General features: G+C 37.6%; 1 long non-coding RNA gene across 1 annotated transcript in view; it reads left to right on the forward strand.

The window, feature by feature from the left end:
- Positions 1-5,838: 5,838 nt before the first annotated feature.
- Positions 5,839-27,854, forward strand: part of LOC309630500 — a 141,858-nt gene continuing 119,842 nt past the window's right edge. Inside the window, exons 1-2 of the long non-coding RNA XR_014245707.1 lie at positions 5,839-5,856; positions 7,228-7,272. This is a non-coding gene — a long non-coding RNA (uncharacterized lncRNA). The remainder of the gene's footprint in view (positions 5,857-7,227; positions 7,273-27,854) is intronic.

Here is a 27,854-nt window from a genome sequence, read left to right on the forward strand (position 1 = left end):
GAATCATGAATGTTCTTCATGGCACCTAGAACGGTGAGTCCTTTCCAGAAGGTTTTCAATTTACTTTGCCCAGATCCATTAGAGGAATCACTGCCTATGGCAGCTATAGCCTTACAAAATGTATATCATGGGTAATAAAACTTGAGAGTTGAAATTGCTCCTTGATCCCTGGGCTGTAGAGTGGATGTTGTGTTAGCAGGTATGAAAACAACATGAATCTCATACATCTCCATCAGAGCTCTTGGGTGACCAGGTACATTGTCAATAAGCAGTAATATTTTAAAAGGAATCTTTTTTTTCTGAGCAGTAGGTCTCAATAGTGGGCTTAAAACAGTAAACCATGTTGTAAACAGATGTGCTGTCCCCCAAGCTTTGCTGTTCCATTTATAGAGCATACGCAGAGTAGATTTAGCATAATTCCTAAGGGCCCTAGGATTTTCAGAATGGTAAGTGAACATTAGCCCCTAACAAGAGAGTCAGCCTGTCCTTTGAAGTTTTGAAGCCAGGCACTGACTTCTCCTCTCTAGCTATGGAAGTCCTAGATGACATCTTCTTCCAATAGAAGGCTGTTTCATCTACACTGAAAATCTGTTGTTTGTTTAGTGTAGCCACCTTCATTAATTTTCTTAGCTAGATCTTCTGGATTACTTGCTGCTTCACCTTGGACTTTTATGTTATGGAGATGGCTTCTTTAAACTTCAGGAACCAACCTCTGCTCACTTCAAACTTTTCTTGTGCAGCTTCCTCACCTCTCTCAGCCTTCATAGAATTGAAGAGAGTTAGGGCTTTACTCTGAATTAGGCTTTGGCTTAAGGGAATATTGTGGCAAGAATTACCATAATGTGACACAGAGGCAAAAAGTGAGCAAATGCTGTTGGAATAATCATGCCAATAGGCTTGCTCAACACAGAGTTCTCACAAACCTTCAATTTGTAAAAAACTCCGTATCTGTGAATCAAAACAAAGTGAAGCACGATAAAATGAGGTGCGCCTGTATATCATTATATCTCAATGAAGTTGGAAAAAAATGAGATGCCCTTCAGGTAGTTCAAGGGAAATATTCTTTAAATTAGAAGTCTGTAAAAATAAAAGATAAGATGACAAACAAAAGAAATAGAAAATAATGAAATCACTATATGGAAGGAATTACATGATTTGCATAAGGGACCCAATATAAATAAAACCATTGAAAAGCAGATTTAAAACAATGCTAATCACAACTGTACAAAAATGTGAGGCTTATTCAAAAGCCAATTTGATGAGGTAAGCAACCAATTTTCTTTTTAACAAGAGACACCTTTTGCAGGTGTATAACAAGTGGGAATTAGTATCTGTCAACCACCTACTATTTCTTAGGTCCTTTGTTAGCTATATTTTTATTGTCTCATTTAATCCCCCAAATAATGTGAACCAGATGTTATCTTTATTTTACAGAGGAGGAAACTGAGACACGGAGAAATTAAATTACTTGCCAAAAATGGTAGTTGAGATCCAAATTCCCTGTGTATACATTTCCAAACTGAGTCTGGCTTGACCATGTGCTTGCTTTGGCCAATGGGATATTAGCAAGCGTGACATAAGCAGAGGCTTAATAATAAGCGCTTGTCCTTTGGGGGCTCGTCTTCTCGGCAGTGCTTCCTCTTGGAACCCTGAGACTACCCAGACAGGCCATGTGGAGGAGAATGGAGGTGCCCAGAGGAGGGACAGAACCAACACCCCAGACACATGGCCTCAGTTGGTCACAGATCACCATAACAAATAAAATAGAGTGATTACCTGGTATGTATGATGAAGACATTAGCACATATCACGTATCTTCTCTCATCTCATGGTATCCATCTTCCAGGTTTTCTTAAGAATTCTTTTTTAACATATAGAAATACATAATGTACTATAACAATGATTCTCTTTCCCTGAGAACTTTGTAGAACCAAGCTCTGTTGTAAAGGAGTATGAGGGCAGCATGATTTCTTCCCTTGTGATAGTGATTGTTTTTTTCTGTATTATGCTTGAATAGTTTTTCTTTATCCTTGATAATAGCCTAACTAGCATATAAAGAATAGTATACTTAGAATATAAATTGGTGTTGACTGCTTTGCATCAAGTTTACTTCAAACACAGCATATTCCTTTAGTCTGCAGCATTTATTTTCTTCATTTCTGGGAAACTTTTCTAGTTCTATATTTTCAAATTTGTTTTTTCATTTCTGCTTTATTTGTTTAGTTCCTTACGACCCAATATTTTTATGGTAGATACTTTTTATCTATCTTTATTATCTATTAGCTTCTCTCTAATCTCTTAGACCTTTCTTTCTTTCTCCTTCACCTTCTTTTTGCATTTATTATTTCTAGCCTTTTCTCTGTGAGAGCAATTCCATATTCAGCAGACTTTTTTCTTTCCTTTGCTCTTTCTAATTTGTTTATTTTTTCTCAATTTGGCCAAAATCGGTTTCTGTTTTTACAACTCAGGATCATGGCAGGAAACAGAATTCATCCTCCATGCTTAAAATTTAGAGATATTAAGAAAAGGATTATTGTTGGGTTGGGGATGAGGTTAAGAGAAAAAAGTCAAGGAATAGTAAGATCCCAGAGACTAACAACTGCTTAAAGATGCTCCCATCCCTAGGACTACTGCTCAAGGGAAGGAAAGAGTGTTCCTGGAGTCCACTGACAGTGAACATGTGGAAGAGGGGATCCCTCCCATGTAAGCTAGAGTTGTGGAGGATCATGCATGGGAACAGGGGAGAGAGGGAAGAAATACCTAGGATTCTCCCTTCTCCCACCCTCTGACTTTCCTGCCCACCTGGAAGCCTGGGGGCATGGGAACAAGTCTCAGGAGTCAGCTTCCCCTGCACCAGAGCAAGGCAGAGAGGGGCGGAGAATGGTGGTACTGACAGTGGCGGGTGGGGAGTTGACCAATGAGAATGACCAGCACATACTTGCCAATTTATGTTACTTTCTTAAAGGATCACAAAGATTTTAACTCTTCAACAAGTCTCAAATACTTACTCCTCCCCACTGGAGCATGTGTGTGTCTGCAAGTGCATGCACACACACACACGTGTATGTGTGCATATGCACATGTGTGCATTTGCCAAGTTTCCACCTGTATCATCATGAAGCCTTGATCTTTCCAAATTTGAGGGAAAGTATAATCCTCAAAGCAGAAAACAGTTGGTATCTTAGGGAATCTTTTCAAACAGTGAGTCCATTTCATTTCCAGAGTTCATCAGCTCTATTTTATTTAAAGAAAGAGAGAAGAGCCAAAGAATTTCATAGCCATAGAACAATGTTATCCACCCTCAGTTATTTTTCTCAGATTGGCAGATTTCCTTTTCATCTCATACTGTTGCTTTATTGATTTGTTTTTGAGCCATTAAAAAAAATGAATTTTTATTCTTATGAAATCTGTCTATAGCCTGAAACAACTGTGAGATATTTCCTTCTTGTTTTAAGCTATAATTTATTTTAAGTGGGGCTGTTTTACTTCATGTTAAATATTTGTTTGTTCTTGCCATGCTGTTACTTTCATCTTGATCATGCTCAGGTAATACTCCAGTGATACAGTGTTGATGCCTTCTTCCTACCATGTGAGGAAGATTTGTTTTCCTCACATTTACAGGTGGTGGGCTGAGTATTTTACATTATATCCACTTTTTTATAGGCTGAGGGAATGTCAGGGTTAAGGGGCCAGCTCAGCAGAGGGGAACGTGTGCAATGTGCGTTTTCTTTGAGTTCTTGGACTCTGTTCTCCCTCTTGAGTGTTTCTCACAGCTTGGCACCGGCTTGCTGTGTTCCAGTATAAGGAGACAGCCTTCCAGCTCTGTGTTTGGCAACCACTGTTAAAGAATGTTGGCATTGGATGGACCTAGAGATTATCATACTAAGTGAAGTCAGCCAGGCAGAGAAAGACAAATATGTAATATCACTTATATGTGGAATCTAAAAAAATGATACAAATGATCTTATTTACAAGATGGAAAAATACTCACAGACATAGAAAACAAACTTATGGTTACCAAAGGGGATAGAGGGAGAGGGGTGGGGGGAGATAAATTATGAGTCTGGGATTAACGTACACACTGCTATATATAAAATAGGTAAACAACAAGGACCTACTGTATAGCACAGGGGACTATACTCAATATCTTGTAATAACCTATAGTAGAATAGAAAAGAATCTGAAAAAAAATATATATGTCTTACTGAATCACTTTGCTGTACACTTGAAACTGACACAACATTGTAAATTAACTATATTTTAGTAAAAGACTTAATTAAAAAAACGTTAAAAGAATTTTGGCATGAAGAACAGGTCAAGCATTACAGAATTAAATAAGTCAGCTTTCCTATGTGAAGTCAGAAGATGTTACATCTAGATAGATAGACTAGCATGTTTCTCTGAGAAGATAAATCTTACTTGGCTCTCTTTAAATCTATTGTTGATAACTAGCAGCTACAAAATTTCATTCTGATGTTGGCTCTATGAATTAGAAGGAAAGGATGCCAACCAAGAAGTTGGGAAAGCCCATGAGCATCATTGTAAATAGAACCAAAAACCCAAATAAAGGAGTTGGGTGGAGATGTTTCTAAACAGTACAATGAGAAATGGGTCAGTGAAAGGAGCTAAGAAAGAGCCTGTTTAATTCCATTTATGTTTCCATAAATTCCAGAAAGAAGTCCATGAAAAGTATTAAGCTACATAGTTTCTTACCACTACAATTTCGTCATGTTTTATTCCCAGTTAGTAAAGAATCTTTAGAAAATATTAAAGGAGTTCTGTGTGAAGTGAATATACATTTGTTTCTTCATAGCATCTCTCTGGTGAACAGTCCCTGGAAGTTTTGCTGTAGCTTTATGGAAAGAAAGAATGGGGGGAGGGGGAGTGGGAAGTGGAAGAAGGAGATAGGATTATTAGCTATAAAAATGATGCAATCCTAGAGCTCCTGGTGGCCATCTTTGCCACTTTGAGGGGGAGAATCAGCCCAGAGCAAAACAGAGACAGAGTGAGAAAGTCAAATCCTTGAAGACATCATTTGAGCACCAGGATCTAGCCGTGCCTGAAGTTTATTGCTTGAACTTCCCAGTTAGAAAGCTAGACAGGTCTTTCTTTCAACTACTTTGGGTAGGATTTCTGTTACTGAAAGAGTTCCTTTATTAATATATTATGTTCCCCAGGGTTCAGCGGGGAGGCGGAAATAGCTAGGCTTGCACTTTGGAAAAGAGGACCCTGTTGTGGGGGATGAATGTAGGCAATAAAGAAAGGGAGCACTTAGCAGCCGTGTGTGGGGGAAAAAGACAAAGAACAAGCAATAACAACAAAACAGGAGAAGAACTTAAGTCCCCAAGTGACCCCACTTGGAGGTAGGGCAATCTGATGATGACATTTTTTGTGCCAGTTGATTTGTCTGGTAAGCCTACATAGGTGACTATTTTTATCTTGTTTCTTGTGTTTTCCCCCCAAAATTCCTTCCTCATCAGTAGAGGACAGTGTCAGGGGATTTCCTGATGGAGGGCGGGACCATTAGGAAGTGAGCATGGGGGGTGTTACTATTATGCTGTTTTTGTAATTTTTACGAAGATTTGTAATCATTTACAAATTTTGCTGTGTTGTAATTTTGTATTACTCCTGTTTTTCCAGGAGACCAAAAGTTCTTTGGAAACGTGGATTGTATCATGTCTTGCTTATCCCAGGACACCCAATGCTTGGTACAGTGCTGGACAACCCCAGCCATGGAACATAGAACATGTTTGTGGCAGAGACCCAAACCTTTATCTCAGGGTCGAAAGCAGTTGCCTTGGTCTGGTGGAAGTATCTTGCTCAGAGGAATGGGGCAAAAATAGAAGACTCAGAAAAGTAAGGGACCAAGGGCTAGCTTATGGCTTAAAGGTATCATTAAGCTTACCTGACCTACTTCGACATTGCTAAAAAATTATCTTCAGAGAGAAAAAAAATACTACTGCAGCAATGTAGTATACTTCTGTTTTGTATCAACATTTAATACTGTGCTGATTTTGTGAATGACAAATGGTCTATTTTACAGCCACAAGTTTTCAAGCCATCACTTTGTGACTATCAATATTTTGACTTTTAAAATTCTCAATAATAATGTATCATGGATATTCTAGGAAAATGTAAACTTTGGAGGTCAGAAGAGAAACAACATTACTTCATTCTTTTTCTTGAATGAAAAGTTGTAAAGCATATTTCGAAACATTGTGATAAGAATCCCAAACGCAGTTGTAGTTTTGCTTATCTGATTGTTTGGTTTAATGCAAGCTTACTGAGCCAGCTGACCAGCTGTTCAAAATTAGTCAGTAGTTTGGAAAAACATGACATCATCATTTGCGACAGCCTTAGAGAAAGTTCTAAAGCAGGTGAATTTGGCCTTCAGAAAATGCCACCTTCTCTTTCGAACGTTTCCCGTTTGAAAGTGCTCTCTTTCTTCCACACCGACCCCATCTAAGAAAATAATCAAAATACTAAGCTGGTCACGTCACCTTTGATTGAAAGTGTTCTAATGGCCTTTGCCTCCTGGTCGCATAAAATCCAACTTCCTCTGTAGGATAAACAAATTTTGTTTTTGCGATCTGGTCCTTCCCTATCTCAGGAATTTGCCAATGTATTTGATCCCTTTCTGAGTTCACTGTTGTTTGTTTTGTCCCACATTGTTGGAGGGCAAGGAGGTCTTTAAATAGCACTTCTTCCTCGTCCAAGTTTTCAGAACCAATTGAGAAATCAGACAAAAGTGTAAGGCATATGGGGACCAAAATATGACCTTTGTTACCAGTAGGATATTAGAAAAATTCCCGTTGGTGGACAAGTGGGCTTCCAAATACCAGTTCCTAGAACTACCATCCCAGTAGATGGTCATACTAACTAAGGCATAGGCAGTGCTGGATGAGGGCAGGCCTCCCCACACGTGGCCCCTATGCGCCCCACAAGGTACTACCCTGCAGGCAGCCTAGGTCCCAAGCAGAAGGGGAGAAGGAGGGGCTGGCCTACTTACATCCAGTCTCTCTTCTCAATTTTTCCAATCATGTTAACTCACTCTTCCTTGGAGGAGGACTGAGTGAGGCCAGGGTGGGGTCGGGGGAGGAAGGCCAGGATTGTGATGCACACGGAGGACCCTCCATACAGTGTGAAACAAACTAAGTGGAGAAGACGCATCACTCCAGAAAGATGGACTGACCTTCCGGCTTCACTTTTCTTATTGCCAAAGCACAGAGTTCCTTTAGTGAGGATTTGTGGATGGTGGAGTCTTTATTGCTTGTAAGTCTGAAAAATCTTTATTTTTCTCTCATTTTTGAAAGATTACCTAGTTTGGCGGTTGTTTAGAAGTTTCACAGATCTTCCTCAGTGGTGGGAAAGGCAAGGAAAAGTGCTAAGCTGGGATGGGGGCTCGGGGGCTCCAGGTGCTACCTTCCAGCCACAGCCATTTGGTCTTTACTTCTTTTACATATTGGGTTTCTGCATGATACTATTTTAAACAAAGATCCTGTCAATAGACAAAGTTTGAGAAATGTTACTGTAGATTAATCATTATAAAAATAATAGCAAATACGTAAATAGCACTAATATGCCAGGTACAACATTAAGTGATGTGTGTGTGTACAAACATATTAATTTATTTTTCAAAACAACCTGGTGAAATGATTGTGATATCCCTCTTTTATAGATGAGGAAATTGAGGCATTGAGAACTTAAATACCTTTGCTGAAGTTACACATCTAATAAGAGGTACAGCTGGAATTCGACCCCAGTATTCGAGTGTATATTATAAACGATTGCACCATTGTGAGTGGTAGAAAGTTGGAATGAATCCAACATCTAAATACTGAATTCGAGTGTATATTATAAACGATTGCACCATTGTGAGTGGTAGAAAGTTGGAATGAATCCAACATCTAAATACTGGAAAGGGAGAAAAAGAGCCTCTATTTCCTCGCTTTCCTGCTCGGCTTTTCCTATTCCACCACACCACTGTTCAGGGTGGCTGCTTACACCTGTGCACAGGTGATGCTGACTCTGGTCAACCCCATGCTCACTGCTGCTGATTTAGTGGAGATGATTCCAGACTCAGATTTTCAACATCCCACTTGACTTTACCCATTGGATGACTCACAAAGCTTCTTGAACTTAGGAAGTCCCAAACAGACCTTGTGATTCCACACCCCACAGACCTGTTCTCCCTACCCCCATCTGTTTTCAATAAATAGCATCATCTTTTATCAGTAGCTCAAGCCAGAAACTTACTCGTCATCTTTATTTTTTTTAATAGATCTTTATTGGAGTATAATTGCTTCACAATACTGTGCTACTTTCTGTTGTACACCAAAGTGAATCAGCCATATACATACATATGTCCCCATATCCCCTCCCTCTTGAGCCTCTCCCATCCTCCCTATACCCCCGCTCTAGGTCATAACAAAGCACCCAGCTGATCTCCCTGTGCTATGCTGCTGCTTCCCACTAGCTGACTGTTTTACATTCGGTAGTGTATATATGCCGACGCTACTCTCACTTTGCCCCAGCTTCCCCTCCCACCCCATGTCCTCAAGTCCATTCTCTATGTCTACCTCTTTATTCCTGCCCTGAAACTAGGTTCATCAGTACCATTTTTTTTTTTAGATTCCGTATATATGTGTTAGCATATGATATTTGTTTTTCTCTTTCGCACTTCACTCTGTATGACAGACACTAGGTCCATCTACCTCACTACTAATAACTTAATTTCATTTCTTTTTATGGCTAAGATTCCATTATATATATGTGTCACATCTTCTTTATCCATTCATCTGTCCATGGACATTTAGGTTGCTTCCAAGTCCTGGCTATTGTATATGGTGCTGCAAAGAACATTGTGGTGCATGTCTCTTTTTTTTTTCCATTATTAAAAAAAAATTTTTTTTTCTTTTATTTATTTTTTTATACAGCAGGTTCTTATTAGTCATCTATTTTATACACATGAGTGTATACATGTCAATCCCAATCGCCCAATTCATCACACCACCACCCCCACCTCCTGCCGCTTTCCCCCCTTGGTGTCCATACGTTTGTTCTCTACATGTGTATCTCAGTTTCTGCCCTGCAAACCGGTTCATCTGTACCATTTTTCTAGGTTCCACATGTATGCATTAATATACGATATTTTTCTCTTTCTGACTTACTTCACTCTGTATGACAATCTCTAGATCCATCCATGTCTCTACAAATGACCCAATATTGTTCCTTTTTATGGCTGAGTAATATTCCATTGTATATTTGTACCACAACTTCTTTATCCATTCGTCTGTCGATGGGCATTTAGGTTGCTTCCATGACCTGGCTATTGTAAATAGTGCTGCAATGAACATTGGGGTGCGTGTGTCATTTTGAATAATGGTTTTCTCTGGGTATATGCCCAGTAGTGGGATTGCTGGGTCATATGGTAATTCTATTTTTAGTTTTTTAAGGAAACTCCATATGGTCCTCCTTAGTGGCTGTATCAGTTTACATTCCCACCAACAGTGCAAGAGGGTTCCCTTTTCTCCACACCCTCTCCAGCATTTGTTGTTTGTAGATTTTCTGATGATACCCATTCTGACTGGTGTGAGGTGATAGCTCATTGTAGTTTTGATTTGCATTTCTCTGATAATTAGTGATGTTAAGCATCTTTTCATGTGCTTCCTGGCCATCTGTATGTCTTCTTTGGAGAAATGTCTATTTAGGTCTTCTGCCCATTTTTGGATTGGGTTGTTTGTTGTTTTAATATTGAGCTGCATGAGGTGTTTATATATTTTGGAGATTAATCCTTTGTCCTTTGTTCGTTTGCAAATATTTTCTCCCATTCTGAGGGTTGTCTTTTCATCTTGTTTATGGTTTCCTTTGCTGTGCAAAAGCTTTGAAGTTTCATTAGGTCCCATTTGTTTATTTTTGTTTTTATTTCCATTACTCTAGGAGGTGGATCAAAAAAGATCTTGCTGTGATTTATGTCAGAGTGTTCTTCCTGTGTTTTCCTCTAAGAGTTTTATAGTGTCCTGTCTTACATTTAGATCTCGAATGCATTTTGAGTTTATTTTTGTGTATGGTGTTAGGGTGTATTCTAATTTCATTCTTTTACATGCAGCTGTCCAGTTTTCCCAGCACCATTTATTGAAGAGACTGTCTTTTCTCCATTGTATATCTTTGCCTCTTTTGTCATAGGTTAGTTGACCATAGGTGCGTGGGTTTATCTCTGGGCTTTCTATCTTGTTCCATTGATCTATGTTTCTGTTTTTGTGCCAGTACCATATTGTCTTGATTACTGTAGCTTTGTAGTATTGTCTGAACTCAGGGAGTCTGATTCCTCCAGCTCCGTTTTTTTCCCTCAAGACTGCTTTGGCTATTCGGGGTCTTTTGTGTCTCCGTACAAATTTTAAGATGATTTGTTTTAGTTCCGTAAAAAATGCCATTGGTAATTTGATAGGGATTGCACTGAATCTGTAGATTGCTTTGGGTAGTATAGCCATTTTCACAATATTGATTCTTCCAATCCAAGAACATGGTATATCTCTCCATCTGTTGGTGTCATCTTTAACTTCTTTCATCAGTGTCTTACAGTTTTCTGCATACAGGTCTTTTGTCTCCCTAGGTAGGTTTATTCCTAAGTATTTTATTCTTTTTGTTGCAATGGTAAATTGGAGTGTTTCCATAATTTCTCTTTCAGATTTTTCATCATTAGTGTATAGGAATGCAAGAGATTTCTGTGCATTAATTTTGTATCCTGCAACTTTACCAAATTCATTGATTAGCTCTAGTAGTTTTCTGGTGGCATTTTTAGGATTCTCTATGTATAGTATCATGTCATCTGCAAACAGTGACAGTTTTACTGCTTCTTTTCCAATTTGTATTCCTTTTATTTCTTTTTCTTCTCTGATTGCCGTGTCTAGGACTTCCAAAACTATATTGAATAATAGTGGTGAGAGTGGACATCCTTGTCTCGTTCCTTATCTTAGAGGAAATGCTTTCAGTTTTTCACTGTTAAGAATGATGTTTGCTGTGGGTTTGTCATATATGGCCTTAAGTATGTTGAGGTAGGTTCCCTCTATGCCCACTTTCTGGAGAGTTTTTATCATAAATGGGTGTTGAATTTTGTCAAAAGCTTTTTCTGCATCTATTGAGATGATCATATGGTTTTTATTCTTCAATTTGTTAATATGGTGTATCACATTGATTGATTTGTGTATATTGAAGAATCCTTGCATCCCTGGGATAAATCCCACTTGATCGTGGTGTATGATCCTTTTAATGCATTGTTGGATTCTGTTTGCTAGTATTTTGTTGAAGATTTTTGCATCTATATTCATCAGTGATATTGGTCTGTAATTTTCTTTTTTTGTAGTATCTTTGTCTGGTTTTGGTATCAGGGTGGGTGATGGTGGCCTCATAGAATGAGTTTGGGAGTGTTCCTTCCTCTGCAATTTTTTGGAAGAGTTTGAGAAGGATGGGTGTTAACTCTTCTCTAACTGTTTGATAGTATTCACCTGTGAAGCCATCTGGTCCTGGACTTTCGTTTGTTGGAAGATTTTTAATCACAGTTTCAATTTCATTACTTGTGATTGGTCTGTTCATATTTTCTGTTTCTTCCTGGTTCAGTCTTGGAAGGTTATACCTTTCTAAGAATTTGTCCATTTCTTCCAGGTTGTCCATTTTATTGGCATAGAGTTGCTTGTAGTAGTCTCTTAGGATGCTTTGTATTTCTCCGGTGTCTATTGTAACTTCTCCTTTTTCATTTCTAATTTTATTGATTTGAGTCCACTCCCTCTTTTTCTTGATGAGTCTGGCTAATGGCTTATCAATTTTGTTTATCTTCTCAAAGAACCAGCTTTTAGTTTTATTGATCTTTGCTATTGTTTTCTTTGTTTCTATTTCTTTTATTTCCGCTCTGATCTTTATGATTTCTTTCCTTCTGCTAACTTTGGGTTTTGTTTGTTCTTCTTTCTCTAGTTCCTTTAGGTGTAAAGTTGGATTGTTTATTTGAGATTTTTCTTCTTTCTTGAGGTAGGCTTGTATAGCTATAAACTTCCCTTTTAGGACTGCATTTGCTGCATCCCATAGGTTTTGGATCATCGTGTTTTCATTGTCATTTGTCTCTAGGTATTTTTTCATTTTCTCTTTGATTCCTTCAGTGATCTCTTGGTTATTTAGTAACGTGTGGTTTGGCCTCCATGTGTTTCTGTTTTTTATGGTTTTTTTCCCTGTAATTGATTTCTAATCTCATAGCATTGTGGTCAGAAAAAATGCTTGATATGATTTCAATTTTCTTAAATTTACTGAGGCTTGATTTGTGACCCAAGGTGTGGTGTATCCTGGAGAATGTTCCATGCACAGTTGAGAAGAAAGTGTAGTCTGCTGTTTTTGGATGGAATGTGCTATAAATATCAACTAAATCTATCTGGTCTATTGTGCCATTTAAAGCTTGTGTTTCCTTATTAATTTTCTGTTTGGATAATCTGTCCATTGGTGTAAGTGAGGTGTTAAAGTCCCCCACTATTTTTGTGTTCTGTCGATTTCCTCTTTTATAGGTGTTAGCAGTTGCCTTATGTATGAGGTGCTCCTATGTTGGGTGCATATATATTTATAATTGTTATATCTTCTTCTTGGATTGATCCCTTGATCATTATGTAGTGTCCTTCCTTGTCTCTTGTAACATTCTTTATTTTAAAGTCTATTTTATCTTATATGAGTATTGCTACTCCAGGTTTTTTGTGATTTCCATTTGCATGGAATATCTTTTTCCATCCCCTCACTTTCAGTCTGTATGTGTCCCTAGGTCTGAAGTGGGTCTCTTGTTGACAGCATATATATGGGTCTTTTTATATCCATTCAGCAAACCTGTGTCTTTTGGTTGGAGCATTTAATCCATTCACGTTTAAGGTAATTATCAATATGTATATTCCCATGACCATTTTCTTAATTGTTTTGGGTTTGTTTTTGTAGGTCCTTTTCTTCTCTTGTATTTCCCACTTAGAGAAGTTCCTTTAGCATTTGTTGTAGAGCTGGTTGGGTGGTGCTGAATTCTCTTAGCTTTTGCTTGTCTGTAAAGCTTTTGATTTCTCCATCGAATCTGAATGAGATCCTTGCCAGGTAGAGTAATCTTGTTTGTAGGTTCTTCCCTTTCATCACTTTAAGTATATCATGCCACTCCCTTCTGGCTTTTAGAGTTTCTGCTGAGAAATCAGCTGTTAACCTTATGGGAGTTCCCTTGTATGTTATTTGTCGTTTTTCCCTTGCTGCTTTCAATAATTTTTCTTTGTCTTTAATTTTTGCCACTTTGATTACTATGTGTCTTGGCGTGTTTCTCCTTGGGTTTATCCTGTAAGGGACTCTCTGCGCTTCCTGGACTTGGGTGGCTATTTCCTTTCCCATGTTAGGGAAGTTTTTGACTATAATCTCTGCAAATATTTTCTCTGATCCTTTCTCTGTCTCTTCTCCTTCTGGGACTCCTATAATGCGAATGTTGTTGTGTTTAATGTTGTCCCAGAGGTCTCTTAGGCTGTCTTCATTTCTTTTCGTTCTTTTGTCTTTATTCTGTTCCGCAGCAGTGAATTCCACTATTCTGTCTTCCAGGTAACTTCTCCGTTCTTCTTCCTCAGTTATTCTGCTATTGATTCTTTCAAGTGTAGTTTTCATTTCAGTTTTTATATTGTTCATCTCTGTTTGTTTGTTCTTTAATTCTTCTATATCTTTGTTAAACATGTCTTGCATCTTCTCAATCTTTTCCTCCATTCTTTTTACGAGGTCCTGGATCATCTTCAGTATCATTATTCTGAATTCTCTTTCTGGAAGGTTGCCTACCTCCACTTCATTTAGTTGTTTTTCTGGGGTTTTATCTTGTTCCTTCATCTGGTACATAGCCCTCTGCCTTTTCATCTTGTCTATCTTTCTGTGAATGTGGTTTTTGTTCCACAGGCTGCAGGGTTGTAGTTCTTCTTGCTTCTGCTGTCCGCCCTCTGGTGGCTGAGGCTATCTAAGAGGCTTGTGCAAGTTTCCTGATGGGAGGGACTCTGCATGTCTCTTTTGGAATTATGGTTTTCTCAGGGTATATGCCCAGTAGTGGGATTGCTGGGTCATATGGTAATTGTATTTTTAGTTTTTTAAGGAAACTCCATACAGTTTTCCATAGTGGCTGTATCAATTTACATTCCCACCAACAGTGCAGGAGGGTTCCCTTTTCTCCACACCCTCTCCAGCATTTATTGTTTGTAGATTGTTTTGATAATGATCATTCTGACCAGAGTGAGGTGATACCTCATTGTAGTTTTGATTTGCATTTCTCTGATAATTAGTGATGTTGAGCATCTTTTCATGTGCCTCTTGTCCATCTGCATGTCTTCCTTGGTGAAATGTCTATTTAGGTCTTCTGCCATTTTTTAATTGGATTCTTTGTTTTTTTGATATTGAGCTCCATTAGCTGTTTGTATATTTTGGAGATTAATCCTTTGTCTGTTTTTTCATTTGAAAATATTTTCTCCCATTCTGAGGGTTGTCTTTTTTTCCTGTTTATGGTTTCCTTTGCTGTGCAAAAGCTTTTAAGTTTCATTAGGTCCCATTTGTTTATTTTTGTTTTTATTTCTGTTACTCTAGGAGGCAGGTCAAAAAAGGTATTGCTGTGGTTTATGTCAAAGAGTGTTTTTCCCATGTTTTCCTCTAAGAGTTTTAATAGTGTCTTGTCTTACATTTAGTTTTTTAATCCATTTGGAGTTTATTTTTGTGTATGGTGTTAGGTAGTGTTCTAATTTAATTCTTTTACGTGTTGCTGTCGAGTTTTCCCAGCACCAGTTATTGAAGAGGCTGTCTTTTCTCCATTGTTTGTTCTTGCCTCCTTTGTTGTAAATTAGGTGACCATATGTGCGTGAGTTTATCTCTGGGCATCTATCCTGTACCATTGATCTATATTTCTTGATTACTGTAGCTTTGTGGTATAGTTTGAAGTCAGGGAGCCTGATTACTCCGACTCCTTTTTTCTTTCTCAAGATTGCTTTGCCTTTTCAGGGTCTTTTGTGTTTCCATTCGAATAGTGAAATTTTTTGTTCTAAATCTGTGAAGTATGCCATTGGTAGTTTGATAGGGATTGCATTGAATCTGTGGATTGCGTTTGGTAGTATAGTCATTTACACAATATTGATTCTTCCAATCCAAGAACATGGTATATTTCTCCATCTGTTTATGTCATCTTTGATTTCTTTCATCAGTGTTTTATGCTTTTCTGAGTACAAGTCTTTCGCCTCCTTAGGCAGGTTTATTCCTAGGTATTTTATTCTTTCTGTTGCATTGGTAAATGGGGTGTTTCCTTAATTTCTCTTCCTGATCTTTCATTGTTAGTGTATAGGAATTCCAGAGATTTCTGTACATTCATTTTGTATCCTGCCACCTTACCAAATTCATTGATTACTTCTAGTAGTTTTCTGGTGGCATCTTTAGGATTTTCTATGTATTGTATCATGTCATCTGGAAAGAGTGACAGTTTTACTTTTTCTTTTCCAATTTCTATTCCTTTTAGTTCTTTTTCTTTTCTGATTGCCATGCTTAGGACTTCCAAAACTATGTTGAATAATAGTGATGAGAGTGGACATCCTTGTCTTGTTCCTGATCTTAGTGGAAATGCTTTTAGTTTTTCACCACTGAGTATGATGCTTGCTGTGGGTTTGTCGTATATGGCCTTTATTATGTTGAGGTAGGTTCCCTCTATGCCCATTTTCTAGGGAGTTTTTATCATAAATGTGTGTTGAATTTTGTCAAAAGCTTTTTCTGCATCCATTGAGATGATCACGTGGTTTTTATTCCTTAATTTGTTAATGTGGTGTGTCACATTGATTGATTTGCATATACTGAAGAATCCTTGCATACCTGGGATAAATCGCACTTGATCATGGTGTATGATCCTTTTTATGTGTTGTTGGATTCTGTTTGCTAGTATTTTGTTCAGGATTTTTGCATCTATGTTCATCAGTGATACTGGTGTATAATTTTCTTTTTTTCTGATATCTTTTTTTGGTTTTGGTACCAGGGTGATGGTGGCTTCATAGAATGAATTTGGGAGTGTTTCTCCCTCTGCAATTTTTTGGAAGAGTTTGAGAAAGATCGGTGTTAGCTCTTCTCTACATGTTTGATAGAATTTGCCTGTGAAGCCATCTCGTTCTGGACTTTTGTTTGTTGGAATATTTTTAGTTACGTTTTCAATTTCATTACTTGTTGTAGGTCTGTTTTTATTCTCTAATTCTTCCTGGTTCAGTATAGGAAAATTGTACCTTTCCAAGAATTTGTCCATTTCTTCCTGGTTGTCCATTTTATTGGCATATAGTTGTTTGTAGTAGTCTCTTATAATCCTTTGTGTTTCTGTGGTGTCGGTTGTGACTTCTCCTTTTTCATTTCTGATTTTATTGATTTGCGTCCTCTCCCTTTTGTTCTTTATTAGTCTGGCTAAGGATTTATCAATTTTGTTTATCTTCTTAAAGAACCAGCTTTTAGTTTTATTTATTTGCTATTGTTTTCTTTGTTTCTATTTCATTTATTTCTGCTCTGATTTTTATGATTACTTTCCTTCCACTGATGCTGGGTTTTCTTTGTTCATCTCTCTCTAGTTGTTTTAAGTGTAGGGTTAGATTGTTTATTTGAGATTTTTCTTGTTTCTTGAGGTGAGATTGAATTGCTATAAACTTCCCTCTTATAACTGCGTTTACTGCGTCCCATAGGTTTTGGGTCGTTGTGTTTTCGTTGTCATTTGTTTTTATGTATTTTTAATTTCTTCTTTGATTTCTTCAGTGATCTCTTGTTTATTTAGTAGTGCACTGTTTAGCTTCCATGTATTTGTGTTTTTCACAGTTTTTTCCCTATAATTGATTTCCAATCTCATAGCGTGTGGTCATAAAAGATGCTTGATACAATTTCAATTTTCTTAAATTTTCCCAAGGCTTGATTTGTGACCCAAGGTGTGATGTATCCTGGAGAATGTTACATGTGCACTTGAGAAGAAAGTGTATTCTGGCACACTTTTGCGTGGAATGTCCTATAAGTATCAATTAAAGCCATCTGGTCTGTTGTGTCATATAAATATTGTGTCTCATTATTAATTTTTGGTTTGGATGATCTATCCATTGGTGTAAGTGGGGTGTTAAAGTCCCCTACTATTATTGTGTTACTGTTGATTTCTCTTTCATGGTTGTTAGCATTTGCCTTATGTATTGAGTTGCTCCTATTATGGGTGCATAAACACTTATAATTGTTATATCTTCTTGGATTGATCCTTTGATCATTATGTAGTGTCCTTCTTTGTCTCTTGTAATTGTCTTTATTTGAAAGTCTATTTTATCTGATACGAGTATTGCTGCTCCAGCTTCCTTTTGATTTCTATTTGGATCAAATATCTTTTTCCATCCCCTCACTTTCAGTCTGTATGTGTCCTTAGGTCTGAAGTGGGTCTCTTGTAGACAGCATACATAGGGGTCTTGTTTTTGTGTCCATTCAGCCGGTCTGTGTCTTTTGGTTGGGGTATTTAATCTATTTACATTCAAGGTTATTATTGATATGTATGTTCGTATTACCATTTTCTTAATTGTTTTGGATTTGTTTTTGTGGGTCTTTTTCTTCTCTTGTGTTTCCAGCCTAGAGAACTTTCTTTAGCATTTGTTGTAGAGCTGGTTTGGTGGTGCTGAATTCTCTTAGCTTTTGCTTGTCTGAAAAGCTTTTGATTTCTTCGTCGTATCTGAATGCGATCGTTGCTGTGTAGAGCAATCTTGGTTGAAGTTTTTTCTCTTTCATCACTTTAAGTATTTCCTGCCACTCCCTTCTGGCCTGCAGAGTTTCTGCTGAAAAATCAGCTGATAACCTTCTGGGGATTCCTTTGTATGTTATTTTTTGTTTTTCCCTTGCTGCTTTTAATAGTTTTTCTTTGCATTTTATTTTTGTTAATTTGATTAATATGTGTCTTGGTGTGTTTTTCCTAGGGTTTATCCTGTATCAGACTCTCTATGCTTCCTGGACTTGGATGACTATTTCCTTTCCCGTGTTAGGGAAGTTTTGGACTATAATCTCTTCAAATATTTTCTCAGACTCTTTCTTTTTCTTTTCTTCCTCTGGCACCCCTATAATTCTAAACGTTGCATTTAGTGTTGTCCCAGAGGTCTCTGAGATTGTCTTCAATTCTTTTCATTCTTTTTTCGTTATTTGGCTCCTCGGCAGTTATTTCCACCATTTTGTCTTCCAACTCACTTATTTGTTCTTCTGCCTCAGTTATTCTGTTATTGATTCCTTCTAGTGTATTTTTCATTTCAGTTATTTTGTTCGTCACATCTGTTTGTTTGTCCTTTAGTTCTTCTAGATCTTTGATAAACATTTCTTTTATTTTCTCAATTCTTGCCTTCATTCTATCTCCAAGATTCAGGATCATCTTTACTATCATTACTCTGAATTCTTTTTCCGGTGAATTGCCTATTTCCTCTTCATTTATTTGGTCTTGTAGGTTTTTACCTTACTCTTTCATCTGTGACATATTTTTTTGCTGTCTCATTTTTTTTTTTTTTAAATGAGTGGGATTGTGTTCCTTTTTTACTGGTTGTTTGGCCTGGGGCCTCCAACAGTGGAGTTTGTAGGCTGTTGGGTAGAGCTGGGTCTTGGTGCTGAGATGAGGACCTCTGTGAGACCTCACTGCGATGAATATTCCCTGGAGTCTGAGGTTCTCTGTTAGTCCAGTGGTTTGGACTTGGAGCTCCCACTGCAGGAGATTTAGCCCTACCCCCAGCTCATGAACCAAGATACCGCATGCCGCGTGGGGTGGCGGTTCACTTGGGGGTTCCTCCCCTCTGCTTGAGTGTCAGGGTCTCCCACCAGTGGCCGGCAGGCGCCACAGTTGTGGAGAGATGCTAACTCGGCATCTTCCCACACTGCCATCTTGACTCTGCCCTCTTTTTTTCATCTTTAATTCCACTCCTCACTTCCCACATCCAACCCAGCAGCAAGTCGTTTTTTTTTTTTTTTTAACATCTTTATTGGAGTATAATTGCTTTCAATGCTTTGTTAGTTTCTGCTTCATAACAAAGTGAATCAGCTATACATATACATATATCCCCATATCTCCTCCCTCTTGCATCTCCCTCCCACCCTACCTTATCCCACACCTCTACATGGTCACAAAGCACCGAGCTGATCTCCCTGTGCTATGCAGCTGCTTCCCACTAGCTATCTATTTTACATTTAGTAATTTATATAAGTCCATGCCACTTTCTCACTTTGTCCCAGCTTACCCTTCCCCCTCCCCGTGTCCTCAAGTCCTTTCTCTATGTCTGCGTCTTTTTTCCTGTCCTGCTCCTAGGTTCTTCACAACCTTTTTTTTCTTTCTTTTTTTTTTAGATTCCATATATATGTGTTAGCATATGGTATTTGTTTTTCTCTTTCTCACTTACTTCACTCTGTATGATAGACTCTAGGTCCATCCACCTCACTACAAATAACTCAATTTCGTTTCTTTTTCTGGCTGAGTAATATTCCATTGTATATATGTGCCACATCTTCTTTATCCGTTCATCTGTTAATGGACACTTTGGTTGCTTCCATGTCCTGGCTATTGTAAATAGTGCTGCAGTGAACATTGGGATACATGACTCTCTTTGAATTATGGTTTTCTCAGGGTATATGCCCAGTAGTGGGATTGCTGGGTCATATGGTAGTTATATTTTTAGTTTTTTAAAGAACCTCCATACTGTTCTCCATAATGGCTCTATCAATTTATATTCCCACCAACAGTGCAAGAGAGTTCCTTTTTCTCCACACCTTTTCCAGCATTTATTGTTTGTAGATTTTTTGATGATGGCCATTCTGACTGGTGTGAGATGATACCTCATTGTAGTTTTGATTTGCATTTCTCTAATGGTTAGTGATGTTGAGCATCCTTTCAAGTGTTTGTTGGCAATCTGTATATCTTCTTTGGAGAAATGTCTATTTAGGTCTTCTGCCCATTTTTGGATTGGGTTGTTTGTTTTTTGATATTGAGCTGCATGAGCTGCTTGTAAATTTTGGAGATTAATCCTTTGTCAGTTGCTTCATTTGCAAATATTTTCTCCCATTCTGAGGGTTGTCTTTTCGTCTTCTTTATGGTTTCCTTTGCAAAAGCTTTTAAGTTTCATTAGGTCCCATTTGTTTATTTTTGTTTTTATTTCCATTTCTCTAGGACATGGGTCAAAAAGGATCTTGCTGTGATTTATGTCATAGAGTGTTCTGCCTATGTTTTCCTCTAAGAGTTTTATAGTGTCTGGCCTTACATTTAGGTCTTTAATCCATTTTGAGTTTATTTTTGTGTATGGTGTTAGGGAGTGCTCTAATTTCATTCTTTTACATGTAGCTGTCCAGTTTTCCCAGCACCACTTATTGAAGAGGCTGTCTTTTCTCCACTGTATATTCTTGCCTCCTTTATCAAAGACAAGGTGACCGTATGTGTGTGGGTTTATCTCTGGGCTTTCTATCCTGTTCCATTGATCTATATTTCTGTTTTTGTGCCAGTACCATACTGTTTTGATTACTGTAGCCTTGTAGTATAGTCTGAAGTCCAGGAGCCTGATTCCTTCAGCTCAGTTTTTCTTCTCAAGATTGCTTTGGCTATTCAGGGTCTTTTGTGTTTCCATACAAATTGTGAAATTTTTGGTTCTAGTTCTGTGAAAAATGCCATTGGTAGTTTGATAGGGATTGCACTGAATCTGTAGATTGCTTTGGGTAGTAGAGTCATTTTCACAATGTTGATTCTTCCAATCCAAGAACATGGTATATCTCTCCATCTATTTGTATCATCTTTAATTTCTTTCATCAGTGTCTTATAGTTTTCTCAAATCAATAGAATTAGAAATGAAAAAGGAGAAGTAGCAACTGACACTGCAGAAATACCAAGGATTAGGAGAGATTGCTACAAGCAACTATATGCCAATAAAATGGACAACCTGGAAGAAATGGACAAATTCTTAGAAAAGCACAACCTTCCAATACTGAACCAGGAAGAAATAGAAAATATAAACAGACCAATCACAAGCACTGAAATTAAGACTGTGATTAAAAATCTTCCAGCAAGTCTTTTTGTTACAAACTCCAAATGCAGCTCGAATCTATATAATTCCCTCCAACACCACTGCATCACCCAAAGAAAAACAACACAGTAGGGACTTTGCTGGTGGCTCAGTGATTAAGAATCTGCCTGCCAATGCAGGGGACATGGATTTGAGCCCTGGTCTGGGAAGATCCCACATGGTACAGAGCAATTAAGCCTGTGCGCCACAACTACTGAGCCTGCACTCTGGAGCCCGCGGCTACAATTACTGAAGCCTGTGTGCCTAGAGCCCATGCTGTGCAACAAGAGATGCCACTGCCATAAGAAGCCTGCACACCGTAACGAAGTGTATCCCCCGCTTGCCACAACTAGAGAAAGACTGCAACGTGCAGCAACGGAGACCCAATGCAGCCATAAATAAATAAATAAATACATACATACATACATACATACATACACACACACACACAGTAGCTATTATCCCTCATATCTTTTCCTTTATCTCCACAGAATGAGCTACCTGTATGCACCATTTGTTTTTCTAAAGGTTTACACTTCAATACACTCAATAACAACACTCTATCCAATCCTTTCTTTCCTGTTTTGTAACCTTATTTTGGGGGAAATAATTGCATTACAAACATCTCAAAATTTACCCTGAAAAATCACATTTACACAAAGATTTGTTTCAAAAGCATAAGAAACTATAAACATACGTGTACTACAACTGTCTTATCCCCAATTTATTTATGCTTGATATAATTTCTAATTTCTATGGTTGCAAGTTTGTTATATTTAGAGTAAGCTATTCAGGCATATTTTATGGAAATTTGCCACAAAAATCTTTTGCTATCTGTTTCAGTATTTAACTTTTCAAGATTTGATATCAAAATATATACTTCAGAAAATTTAATTTCAAACATTGTACTTAAACTGTATTGAACTTGTTTTGTTTGGACATATTTTAATCTTCTTATTATTATATTGGCATGTTACAATTAATGGCCTATTTGAAGTTCCATTAAATGCTCTATTATTAGAGGTTCATAACTGCAGCATAAAAAATTTTCTCCAGGCTGAGACTTGTTATACAAGTCTCAGCCTAGAACCAATTTAAAAAATTAGTCATTAAATAGTTTGTCTTTGAATGCAGACTTGTCACTTTCAATTTTTTGACTAAGCTGTCTAGACCGGTCTATACTCTTCCGTGCTAATGCTCTAAAAATTGTTTTTGAAGTGTTCATAGGAATAGTGATGAGACACATGAAGAAGAATATTTCTCATTTTAGTCTGGGGAATGGAGTGGCTCCCCATGCCCTCTTCAATGTCCAGTGTCCTTCAGTCCAAGTATCCTCCTGGCTCATGATTTCCATCATGAGACCTTTATTCCTCTTCCAAGGTTGCCTGTCTATGCAGGATGGAGTGTGGAATCTTAATCAGACGCTCAATGATTTCTCCTGTTTTCAGCCCCACATTAACCTTCCATGTTTAGGGGTACCTGGTCCCACAAATTTCTGAGTCTCCTTGGGGTTCTGCAATGAAAATCAGGTTGCTTCCTGCTTAGGCAGATGAAATAATACTGAAGAGCACAGTTACTTGAGTCCACATCTTTTGTGCCATTCGCTGTCTCTTTAATCTTAGATCACTCAAATTTGAGCCTCAGTCTCCTCATCTATAACAAAGGGATGGCAAACTGCAATAGGGTTTTTGTGAGAATCAAGTGAGTTAATGAGGATAAAGTTAAAAAGGTAACAGAAGAATGGATTGGGCAGGACATGATAGGTCACTGTAAAGACTTGGCTTTTACTCTGAGTGAAATGGAGAATCACTGCAAGGTTTTGAGTGGAGGAGTGAAATGATCAGATTTATTAAAAAAAAAATAGAGGCTTTTGCCATTAGAATTTTCTGGCAGATTGAATGTCTTACAGTTTAAAAGGGAAGAGTTTGTCGATTTGAAGGATTTTAGCCTGAGCAGTGATGGAGTTTCCATCAAGTGAGACAGGGAAAGATATGGGTGGATTGGGTTTGGAGTAAAGGGAGATCAGGAGTTGTGTTTTGGTTTTCTATTGGACATCTAGAAAAAGTGTTGGGGAGCGAGTTGTGGGCAGGAATTGTAAATTTGAGAGTCTTTGTATAGAGGTTGGGTTTAAAGCCATGAGAAGGGATTAGATCAACAATGCAGTGAGTATAAATAGAGTGCCAGGGACTGAGCCTCGGGACAGTCCACCAAGAGCTCAGGGTGAGGGAGAGAACTGGAGACTGAGAAGGGGTGCTCAGTAGAGTGTGAGGAATCCAAAGGAGTTGGTGTCCTGGAAGGCAAATGAAGAAAGTGGTTAGAGGAGAAGGGAGGATTAACCATGTTCAATGTGGCTGATAAGATTAGGACTGAGAATTGACTGTTGGATTTAAACAGTGAAGGTCACTGGCAGTGACAAGAGTAATTCTCAAGAGGATTTGGGGAAAAGTAAATGAAGTGGTTTTAAATGACAACAGAAGGAGAGGAATTGGAGACAGCAAAGTAGATAACTCTGTAAAGGAATTTTTCTGAAAAGCAAATAAAAGAAGTGGGGTGGTAGCTTGCAGGTGTTGGAGGCAAGAGCTGTATCATTATTTTTTTTTTTAAGAAAGGAGAAACAATGGCTTATTTGTATGCTATGGGAATCAACCTCTGTGCTCTAGAATGCTATAGTCTTAATTCTAGATGCAGACTTTTTACATACAATAGCTAATAAATGAAATCTGTGGTCACAGCTGTGTTACCGTGTTTGCGAGAGAAAAGCATTAGTAAGCACAAAGCATAATGGTTAAGTGCATATATAAAGTTTTCTAGTCAAAATGCCTAGCTTCAAATTCCAACATATATATACTATATAGCAATTATATAACATATATATATATATAAAATTATTGCCTACTTAAAAGAGTTTTGGTGGGGATGCCTTCAGTCCACTGATATTTATTGAATGCCTGATATATTCTAGGCACCCTTCTAGGTGCTGTGGATATAAGCACTGAACAAAAAAGAGATAATAAATGCTCATGCTTTTTCGTAATGCCTGACACATAGAAAGTATTCAGTAAACTTATGTGCTTCTCATTATTATTTTCATTGATATTATCATCATTCTCATCAGCATCAATACCGACTAAGAAATATCTGGAGAGGGAACAAGGTCATGAAATACTTGGAAATATGGAATACAATAAATGCTTGAAAGAACAGTGAAAATATAAAGAGAAAAGGGCACAGAAGGAATCCAATTTTTGAAGATCAGAACTAGGAACAGAAGGTAGAAGGAGGGATATTATGGCTTGATATAAAAGTTTAGGAGATATAAATCTTCTAATATAAATTTAGGAGATATAAATCTCCTAAATTCAGTAGTATGGCTAACTGTGGGGGGGGGCGGTGATTAGCTCTCACAGGTGCTATTCAGGCAGCAGCCTCAGGAATGTTGTATTGGGTATTTCGACCTGGCAGTGATATGTTAGGCTTGGGAGTTTCTAAGATCACTTATGGATCTAAAATGTAAGAATTCTATAAAAGTTCTATAGGTGTAAATAATTTGTCCTGCTTGGAATTTTGACTCGTGTGTTCTTAGGTGAGTCATTTAACCTCTTTGGGTGTTAGTTTTGGGTCTCATCTGTAAAAAGATGAGACCACTGACAATGACCTCTAATAACTTTTTAGCTCTAAAAACACTGAGACTAATGAATGAAAGCCATCTGAGAAACTTTTCCCACTTGTTTTCAGTGTTTGTTTTTCTTGGAGCTAGGAATGTGGAGAATTCTGGTCTATGCATAGTATATAATTCTATAATTCTTACTTTTCTTTTTCCATTTGACTTTAAATATTAAAAAATACATGAATTATATTGGAAAGAAACTTTGTTTTGCAAACAAGCAGAGATGGCTCAGTAAATAAAAACTTTATTTCAGAGAGAATAACGTGCAGTGTAGGTAAAATCACTTATTCTTGGCTCTGAAACCTAAGTTATGAAGTGAACAAAATTGCAAACAATTATTGCTGTGAGAAACAGCTCCTGTTTGTAGATCTTAGGATGTTGACTCTGATCTGCACTGATGGCTGGTTCTGTGGTGCCTGGGAGAAGTATTGAGAAGAAGACAACCTTTCCTAGCATTTGTAGTTCTTTTCTTTTACATCTTTTTTTTTTCCTCCAGTGCTCCATCTTTCTTCCTCTTTCCTTATTTTCCTGTGCCCTTTTTTTTTTTCTCCTTTCTCAATCAGCAGTTATTTGAGTGTCTATTATATGCTCAGCATAACTGATGTAGGATGGAGGCAAGGGAATACAAGGAAGTGTAAGATTTAGCCCCTCATTTTCAGGCATTTGTAGATTATTTAAGGAAGGAAGGAAGAAAGGAAAATACAATAAACTAAGCTCTTACGGTGACCTTGAATAGTATTAAGTGCTGAGAACACAAAGATTCATGCTCTCAAATGGTGTATAGTCTGGTGTTTGACAGACATTACTCATTTAATCCCCTCAACAACCCTTTGAGATACTTAGCCTATCCTCATTTTGCATATCAGAAGTTAAGAAATTTGTCTGTGTGTTTGAATCCAAAGCCGTATTTCTTTTTCCTACATTGTGCTGCCTTGTAGGAATAACAGAATATAATTGGATCAGGTGCACTGTGGGGTGGAGTTGGCTGTATTTATAACAGGCATCTGAGGAAAGGAAAAGATATTACAGGTTGTTGGAAAGATGGTGAAGACTTTATGGAGAGGTGGGGACTTGAGTCATTTTCCCCATTCATTTTTTTTTTTTTTTGATGTGGACCATTTTTAAAGTCTTTATTGAATTTGTTACAATATTGCTTCTATTTTATGTTTTTAGGTTTTTTGGCCACGAGGCATATAGGATCTTAGCTCCCCAACCAAGGATCAAACCACACCACCTGCACCAGAAGATGAAGTCCCAACCACTGGACCGCCAGGAAAGTCCCACCCATTCATTCTTTAATGAAATATTTATTAGGGACTTTATTGCCAAGCACAGTGCTATATCTGGCTTAGCTGTTTGTGACACACAAATTTTAAAAAAGGTTGATGACTACAGACAAAATTATAACCAAAATTTTGTGTAATATGTTACATAGGGCACAAAAACCATATTTCATAATATCGAATATTTTTATTTTCCCAAGTTCAACTGACTTAAGTTAATTTCAATTTTTTGAATTAAGAGAACCTCTAAGATCTTACAAAAAGTCAACCAAGATTCCTGCTTTATATTTGGTTTTCATTTAAAATGAACATTTAACGCAATGTTCCCCAAATTTAGTCGGAGTGAAGTAATCACTTGGGGTACTTCTTAAACTTAGGGATTCCAGAAAAATCTGGAAATCCGTATTTTTAACAATGGCCCCAGTTTATTTTTATCATCAGCAAGTTTGGGAATCACTAATTTAGCCCAGAGCCACTTGAAATTTAACCTTTGATTTCTTGATAATCAACTCAGACTTGCACAGTCCAAGTTGGTTTGACACACAGCTGCAGATGGTTGTCAGATCAGTGGGCCAGATGGACTTGAAATTGGCCTTAAGTTTTGATGGGAAAAAAGCATTCCAAACCAGAGTTAGGTGAACAGAATTTGAGGTAATTAATTTTTAACGTATTAATGAAGGGAAAAAAGACCCTCAAATCAGTGCCATTTCAAAATTCCTGAGATTAAGCTTTTGAGGGAAGAGAATCGGATGGTGTAGGTAAAAAGATGGTGGCAGTATCATTCATTTTAGTTTTGTACACAGATACTTGAAGCAAATCAAGTATGATAGGAAAGACGGAATCTGGTTTTTAGGAAAAGATTATTGTTTTGTTTTCAATTTTAACAGAGTTCAAGGTTGAATAGCAAGGGGTGACCAAGAATTTTAGTGACAAAGTTTTCAGATACTGGAGGAGGGATAGTAAAAAAAAGAATCTGTTTTACATGTAAAATGCCTGATAAATATTTCTTAATGGTGATTATGATAAGCTTTCTCAAAACCTGAACTTTTTTTTTTTTTGATTAGGCAACTCAGGATTGGCTTGTGGTACAGGGAAAAAAAGGTACTTTAGCTTTTCAGTCCTTAGTGGTAAAGACTAATGTGATCTGTCCCAGATGTTAATCAATATGCTTAAGTTTGGGTTGGTCCAGTACTTAACTTGCTGTGTGATTTTGAGAAAATTACTTAACTGTTCTGCTTTTCATTTAATCTCTGTCAAAGGAACCTAACAACACATATTCTATGAATCTTATTAGATTATTGTGAGGGTCAAATAAGATAATGGGTGTAAATACAAAGAGTTACTAAACTCCACTGATAATAAAAAATTCTGTGTACTTTGTCTCAAAATGGTCTGAAAAATCATTACTCTGCACTGTTTAAAAGGAGTATTTGATCAGGGAACCTAAGTCAGCCAAAGGAAAGGCCTTGATAAATTCTTGAGATCCATCCAGTGCCCACATTCTCTCAGGTGACACAGTTATAAGTTCACATCATCACCAGAAATCATTTCAACATCAAAGAATACAAGAACAGTGGTGCGGGAGCCACTCGTAAACCTCCCTGTTTCCTGCTGTGCTTGTTGAGCAGGTCAGTAGAGGCTGTCACTATGTCCCGCTGGCCATTTCTCATTGGGCCTGTAACTCAGCAGCCAGCTTGTGTTCCTTCCTAATTTAAATACTGTTACTCACTTGGAATGCCAAGTGGGAAAATGCTGGCAGTGCAAAGGTTAATAGAAGCGCTGACAAAACCCTAATTGCCTCGCGCAGTATCGCTATAATTGTAGCTAGCACTTATC

This window comes from Balaenoptera borealis, assembly GCF_965194805.1.
Source record: "Balaenoptera borealis genome assembly, chromosome: 6".
NCBI classification, from domain to species: domain Eukaryota; kingdom Metazoa; phylum Chordata; class Mammalia; order Artiodactyla; family Balaenopteridae; genus Balaenoptera; species Balaenoptera borealis.